The 7389-nt window shown below is 38.7% G+C and overlaps 1 pseudogene; it reads left to right on the top strand.

The window, feature by feature from the left end:
• Positions 1–6777: 6777 nt before the first annotated feature.
• On the top strand, positions 6778–7155 carry LOC102847845 (annotated as a pseudogene).
• The last annotated feature ends 234 nt before the right edge of the window (positions 7156–7389 follow it).

The following is a 7389-nucleotide window of genomic DNA, read 5'->3' as shown; positions in this document are numbered from 1 at the left end:
CCCCTCCCTTCACATCTATCTCCCTTTCACCAGCCCTCCATCTAATAACTTATATATGAAGCTTCCATGGCTTCTGTGATTTCAAACACATCAGCTGATAGTAGTTCCTTATGTTGGGATCAGTGTCTCTGAAGTATAGTCACACTATTTATCGGTCAAAGGTGATGCATAGCATAGAAAATAATAAGAACAAAAAAAAGGGGGGGGAAGGGGGAAGGAAAAAACAAAGCCAAAACTCATTGTTCTCCAGTCAGATATGACTCATAGCTGACTCTCCAGTAAGATGTCCCACAGCTTAGAAATTGCCTGAGGAGAGACTGCACACCTTTCTCCCTGGGAACAGCTGGTGAATTCAAACCCCTGGGGAGGCTCTGCCTTCGGGTTGGAAGCTCAGCTTCCTATGGGAGATACCACCAGAGTTCCCTTTATCAACAAAACTCATTAGTAAACAGGATTATAGCTGTGACGCAGTGAACTATGGCCCTTCTAACCATAAAACCTTCCACTTTGTGATATACTATATATTCTAGCCTCTTTTATCTGAGTTGAAGACATTGTTCTGAAGTTAGGTGTTTGTTCTGTTAATGAGCAAGGATTAGGCAGGGATGTATCTTGAATATTCACCTTATAACAAACTATGGCTAACATTAAGAAAGTGAATTCCAGAAAACTTAAATGTACACAAGTGAAACCTATACTTAGACCAAGAAGCTGTTGTCCAAACAGAATACAGGGAAACTTCATGGTTTTAAATCAAGAAAGTATGCATCAGGGCTGTGTTCTTTCTCCATACTTATTTAATTTGTATACTGAGCAAATCTTTGCAGAAGCTGGACTCTATAGAGAGAAACGTGGTCTCAAAGATAGGAGGAAGACTTATCAATAATCTGAGTTACACAGATGACACAACCTTGTTTGCTAAAAGTGAAGAAGACTTGAAACACTTGCAAAAGATTGAAGACTACAGCCTTTAATATGAATTACATCTCAACATCAAGAAAACAAAAACATTCATCACTAGGCCAATAGGCAACATCATGATAGATGGAAAAAAGATTGATATTTTCAGTGATCTCTTCTTACATGGATCCACAATCAAAATCAAAAGACATATTCATTGGGAAAGTCTATTCTCTGTGACCTCTCCAAAGTACTAAAGAGTAATGATGTCAGTTTGAAGACTAAGGTGTCTCTGATTCAGGCCATGTTCTTTTCAATCACTTGTTATGCATCTGAGAGCTGGACAATGAATAGAGATGACGGAAGAAGAATAGATGGCATTGACTTGTTAGGTTGGAAAAGAGTACGGAGTATCCCATGGTCTGCCAAAAGAATAGATACATTTAGAAAAAGCCAAGTGCTCCTTAGAGACAAAGACGATGATGCTTCATCTCACATTCTTTGCCACTGAAATTTCTTGGCATAGACTGGTGAGCATGTGCAGGGCTGGGTGGAGATTTCACATCCTTCTGCCATGGAGCATCTGGTTGATTTGAACTGCATGCCTTCGAGATTGCAGTGCAGCTTTTTGCCATTAGGCCACCAGAGCTCCCTCATGTCACATTTTTTGTGCAAGTAGTTAGGACATTGGAGAGGGAACATCACACTTGGAAAGGTGGAAGTACAGTGAAAGAGAGAGAGATGCTCAAGGAGATGAATTGGCACAGTGACTGCAGTAATGGACTCAGGTATGTCAGAGATGATAGGGATGGCACAGGATAGGACAAGGGTCAGAACTGTTGTTCATGGGCTGTATGTACCCAACTGACGGCACCTAACAATGACCAGAAGGGATGAAGGAGCTCTTGTGGCATAGTCCATAGGGAGATGCGTTGATAACCCAAAAGCAGTGCCTCGCTGGCAGTGTGAATTCACCAGCAGCTCCATGGAAGAAAGATGAGCAATCACCTCTTGTGTGATTTAAAGCCTCTAAAAACCAGCTGTGAGCTCTCCAACTGGACAGCAATGACCTTGAGTTTGAAAAGATGGTTGACCCAAGTTGGCACCTTTAATTCTCTTGGAGGATGTAGTTACCTATAATCCTATATAGAGAAATGCTGTTAGAAAAAGTTCCCTTTTTACTCTGGATTCTGCACCTAACCTAACCCACAGGCACTCAGCACATCACTCAAAAGCCCTGTAACCATGTCTATCATTCTGTCCCAGTCACTCTTCAAGACAACGCTTCTTGCTACGAAAACCCATCAATGGATGGGGTTTGGCAGCTTTCATAATTATGTAAGCAATTTCTCTCAAAATTTTTTTTCATTTCTGTGAGATGTTGCAGTGAATTACAGAACTGAAAGACATAGATGAGAGGGCTGAGAGGAACAGGAGGAAGAATTGGCGCTCGCACTTATGGAGTGGTGCAGCAATTTGGAAAAGTTGGACATCTGGGACCTTTTTAACCTCTGCCTCATAGGAACCAGGTTTGTATGAATTCTTTTAAAAGCGACTATGATTTACAATGCAAATTTTGTTGTTGTTATTGCTAAGTGTCATTGAGTTGATTATGACTCATAGCGACCCTATGAATATGAACAACAGATCTGAACTGTCATCTCTGCCATATGTGAGCCCATTCTGCAGTCATCGTGTCAATCCATCTCCCTGAGTGTTGTCCCCTTTTCCACTCACCATTCACCATTTTTAGACTTGATGTACCTCTTAGAGGAATACCCTCTCCCAACAATATATTTTAAAAAAAATGAGATAAAGCTGCTTGCCTTCAAGGAGTACTCTGGTTGCACTTTCTCCAAGACATATCTGTTTTACTTTCATCAGTCCATGGAATATTCAGCACTCTGCAACATCACAACTCAAAGACATTAATTTCTTTCCTATAATCCTCATTCAATATCTATCTCTCAGATACATAGCAAGTGATTGTGGCATGGATCAGGCACACCTTAATCTTTAAACTGACATCATTGCTCTCCAGGTCTTTGGAAAGATCCCTGACAGCAGATTTGCTAGATGTTGCATGCCTCCAGATCTCCTGACTGCTGTACCAACATTGTTGATTATGAATCCAAGTACAGTAAATTTTTTTACAATTTCCATCTTTTCTCTATCTGTCATGATATTGCCTCTTGGCCTAGTAGTGATGGTTTTTATTTTCTTGATGCAGAAATATAATCCATATTGAAAGGTGCATTCTGTCCTTCTTTCTTCTCACTTTCATCAAGTAAGTTTGTGTTGGGGGCACACAATTCAATCTATAATACCAAAGACAGTGAAAATGATGCAGGACTGGGCAACACTCGTTTCTGTCCCCTATAACACCGTCATCAGTTAACTTCATAGCCATCCACTGCCATCAAGTTAGTTTCTGCTCAAAATGACCCTTATAGTGTTCCCAACAGTGTAAATCATGATGAGAAGACTGCCTGTCTTCTGTGGAACTGAAGCTGAAGGTAGATTCAAACTACAGGAGGTGCACAGCTTTGAGTCAGCAGTAAAACAGTCTAGAAACTTCACCACTGGAGTTCCCTCCATGATTTGAAACTGATTTAAAAAGCAACTAACAAGTGTTAGCTCATTGGAACACATGTCTCTGGACCTTACCTTAAATGAAAAGTCTAAAAAATACAGTTTGTACTTAGTTTTTAAAAGTTTACTTTTAGCACATTAAAATCACAGAGTGCAGAAGAAAACAATTAATATAACATGTGAAGTTTAAAGCAAAAACAACTGACAAAAACTACATAATATCCTCTGAACTCGAGGAACCCAAACATAAGTTTCTGTATTCCAAAGGAGGGGAAATTTGAGGTATTAGAGATAAAGTACATTTGTGTGGCATTCAGGGGACTTAGGGTTTAACTCTAACAAGATGGATCTGTGGCCCGATCACACTATTATCCACTTCCTGAGCTTCCGCTTAGGGAAAGGAGTGGGCATCTTCCAGCCTTGACATCTGAGTTACTCTCATTCAGTACTAATCACTGAGGGAATCTAGACCAGAAGTGTATAGACACTGATTTTGGTTCAGAATCTATGAAGGCACCACTGCCCATTGCACCTCGTTTTCTCTCTACTAAGGGAGCTCAGCTTAGGAAATGACTCAAACCCAAACTCATTGCCACCGAATTGGAACCAACTCATAGCTGGCTCTCCAATGAGTTTGCAAGACAGTAAATCACGTAGGATTAGATTGCTATCTGTCTCTCGTGGAACAACTGGTGCACTGGAACGAATAGGGTGATTCAGCATTTATCTTAGTGGCCCAACTTCCTAAGGGACAATGCCACAGAGATTCTAAAATCCTGCATGGCTCAGTTCTCCGGGCTGCACAACATAGCTGGTGACCATAGCAGTCAAGTGGCAGGATCTTTTTCTAATTGACCACACACGAGGGGTTAGAGGCACAAGGGAAAACCTCATGGCCTCATCTCCTGATGAAAATGAATACACACACACCATCCAAGACCTTGTGCAGCTGCTTCAGTTGAGGAGCCCCTGCTGCCGGTGCCATGATATTTATATGTTTACTTCTCTTTATGGTTTTCTTTTAAGAGTATAGTCACTTGCCTGCCCATTTCTTGTATTGGGGAGATATTTTGCATGTTGCTACTCTTAATAGTTTATATATGTATACATTTGCTTGTCTATTGTCTGCTTTTATGGGCACAACACTTATCTGTTAGATTCTGAACTAAAATAGAGCACCAAGAGTAAGGTAGACTAGGAAGAAAGATTGGCCATCCATTTCTGAAATAGCAGGCCTTAAAATCTTACGAACAATAAAGCACAATTCGATAGTTAGATATAATACTAGAGGCTGAACCCATATACTGGGAAACACCAAAAATGAGGAGGAACATTTGCAAACATCCACTAATAATTGGAACATTGAATGTATAAAATATCAATGTAGGAAACGTGAGCATTGTAAAAAAATGAAATGGAACACTTAAAGACTGCCTGCAGGCATTGGCAAACTGAGATGTTTTGGCATTGGCTACTCTGAACCAGATGGTTTACTATGCTGGGAATGAAAACGTAGGGAAAATGAGGTTGCATTCAGAGTCAAAAAGACCATTTCTAGATCCATCCTGAAGTATAATGAGTGTTATGTATACAAGTAAGACTTGCTAATACAACTATCATTCAAGTATACACACCAACAGCTAAGCCAAAAGGGAGGAAATTGAAAATATCTACCACCTTTTGCAATTTTAAATAGATTGAATATACAGTCAAGATTAATAAGAATTGGCAACTAGAATACAAAATTCGAGAACAAGGAAAAAAGACCAGTATTCAAAAATTACAAACTTGGTGACAGAAGTGAGACTAGAGATAGCGTGATCAAATTCTGTACAATCAATTATTATTCATTGTGAATGCCTTTTATTAATAAAAAAATGCAAACAGTAACTATACATTTGGACCTCACCTGATTAACTATGTAGGAATTAGCTAGATTACATCTGTGAAAAGACTCATTACAGAACTCAGTATCAGCAGTCAAAACCAGGCCAGGTATAGACTGTGGAATAGACCATCAACTGCTTACATACAAATTCAAACTGAAGCTAAAGAAAACAAAAACAAATCCACAAGAACCAGAATACAATCTTGAGTCTATCTGATCTAAATGAAAAAAAAAAATTTAAAAATCCACAATGAGATGCCATTTCATACTAGTAGCAGGGCAAAGTTTAGCAGGACAACAAACTATGCATGTTGGAAAAGATGTGATGAGATAGGAAGTCTTACAAAATGTTGGTGGGATTATAAAATGGTACAACCACCCTGGAAGACAGTTTGGTGTTTCCTCAGAAAACTGAACATAGAAAATGCCTTATAACTCAGCCATTCTAGTACTTGGAACATACCTTGAGGAAATGAGAACTGAAGCACAGACAGAGACTTGTACACCAATGTTCATAGCAGCATTATTCACCATTGTGAGAACATGGAAACAGCCCAAATGACCAATCAAAATGGAACAGATTGAGAAATTATGGTACATTCACGAGCAATGATTTTGTAAATTACTACCTAACTTGCGATGGACGGGAGACATTATGCTAAGTGATCAGTCCCATAAAGACAAATACTATATTTTTATATTCTTTTATTTGTATTATTATAGAACGTGTATGATGATCCAAATGGGGGAGAGCGGAAGCAGAATAGTGAGGATGGGGGGGGGTTAATCATAGGGTCACACAATTTAATGGGTAGAGGAAGGTGTGGGTAATCTGGTGTGAAAAACAATGTTTACCAATTTTATAAGTAAACCAGTATAAAATAAAAATTTTATTGATAAAAAAGAAAAAACAAATAAGAACAAGTTGGAGGCATTTAACATCAATGATTGAAGACTGGGTAAGCTGCAGGATGATATTAAGGTTCTAATCAATGAAGAAACTAAAATATTACAAACACAGAATAGTGAGAAAAAACCAAATGGATGTCAGAAAAGACTTTGAATATTACAATAGAAAGCTGAGAAGCCAAAACAAAAGGAAGAAATGACAAAGTTAAAGATTTGAACTGAAGATTTCAAAAAGGCAGCTGGTAAAGACAAAGCAAAGTATTGTAACAAAATGTGTGAATAGCTGAAATCAGAAAATCAAAAAGGAAGAACTTATTTGGTATTTCTCCAGATGAGGGAACTGAAGAACAAATTCATGTCTCAAGTTTCAGTGCTGAAATATGCTATAGGCAAAATCTTGAATCATCTAGAAAGGGCAAAAAAAGATGGAAGGAATACAGTCACTGCACCAGAAAGAACTAGCTGCTTTTTCTGACTTCGCTGCCACCATGGCACCTGTGAAAAAGCCTGTGGCGAAAGGGGGTAAAAAAAATAAGCAGGTTCTGAAGTTTACCCTTGACTGTACCCATCCAGTAGAAGATGGAATCATGGATGCTGCTAATTTTGAGCAGTTTCTTCAGGAAAGAATCAAGGTTAATGGAAAAGCTGGTAATCTCAGAGGAGGGGTTGTAACCATCGAAAGAAGCAAGATAACTGTAACCTCTGAGGTGCCTTTTTCCAAACGGTATTTGAAATATCTCACCAAAAAATATTTGAAGAATAATCTACGTGATTGGTTGCGCGTAGTTGCTAACAGCAAAGAAATTTATGAATTACGTTACTTCCAGATTAACCAGGATGAAGAAGAGGAGGAAGATGAGGATTAAAATTCATTTCTCTTGAATATTTTGTATAAGCCCTGAATAAAACATGGGAACCAAAAAAAAAAAAAAAAAGAACTGGCTAACAGAGAACCAATTCAGGAAATATCCTGGTCAAGAACCAATGGTAATAAAGGAAGAAGTTCAAGCTGTTCTGAAAGGGCATTGGTAAAAAATAAGACCCCAAGAGCAGAATGAATACTAATTGACTTATTTTAACACAGATACAATCCTGGATGT

This window comes from Elephantulus edwardii, unplaced genomic scaffold (genome assembly GCF_000299155.1).
Source record: "Elephantulus edwardii isolate Elephantulus edwardi_28Jun2011 unplaced genomic scaffold, EleEdw1.0 scaffold00054, whole genome shotgun sequence".
Lineage (NCBI taxonomy): Eukaryota > Metazoa > Chordata > Mammalia > Macroscelidea > Macroscelididae > Elephantulus > Elephantulus edwardii.
This window is presented reverse-complemented; position numbering and strand designations above follow the sequence as displayed.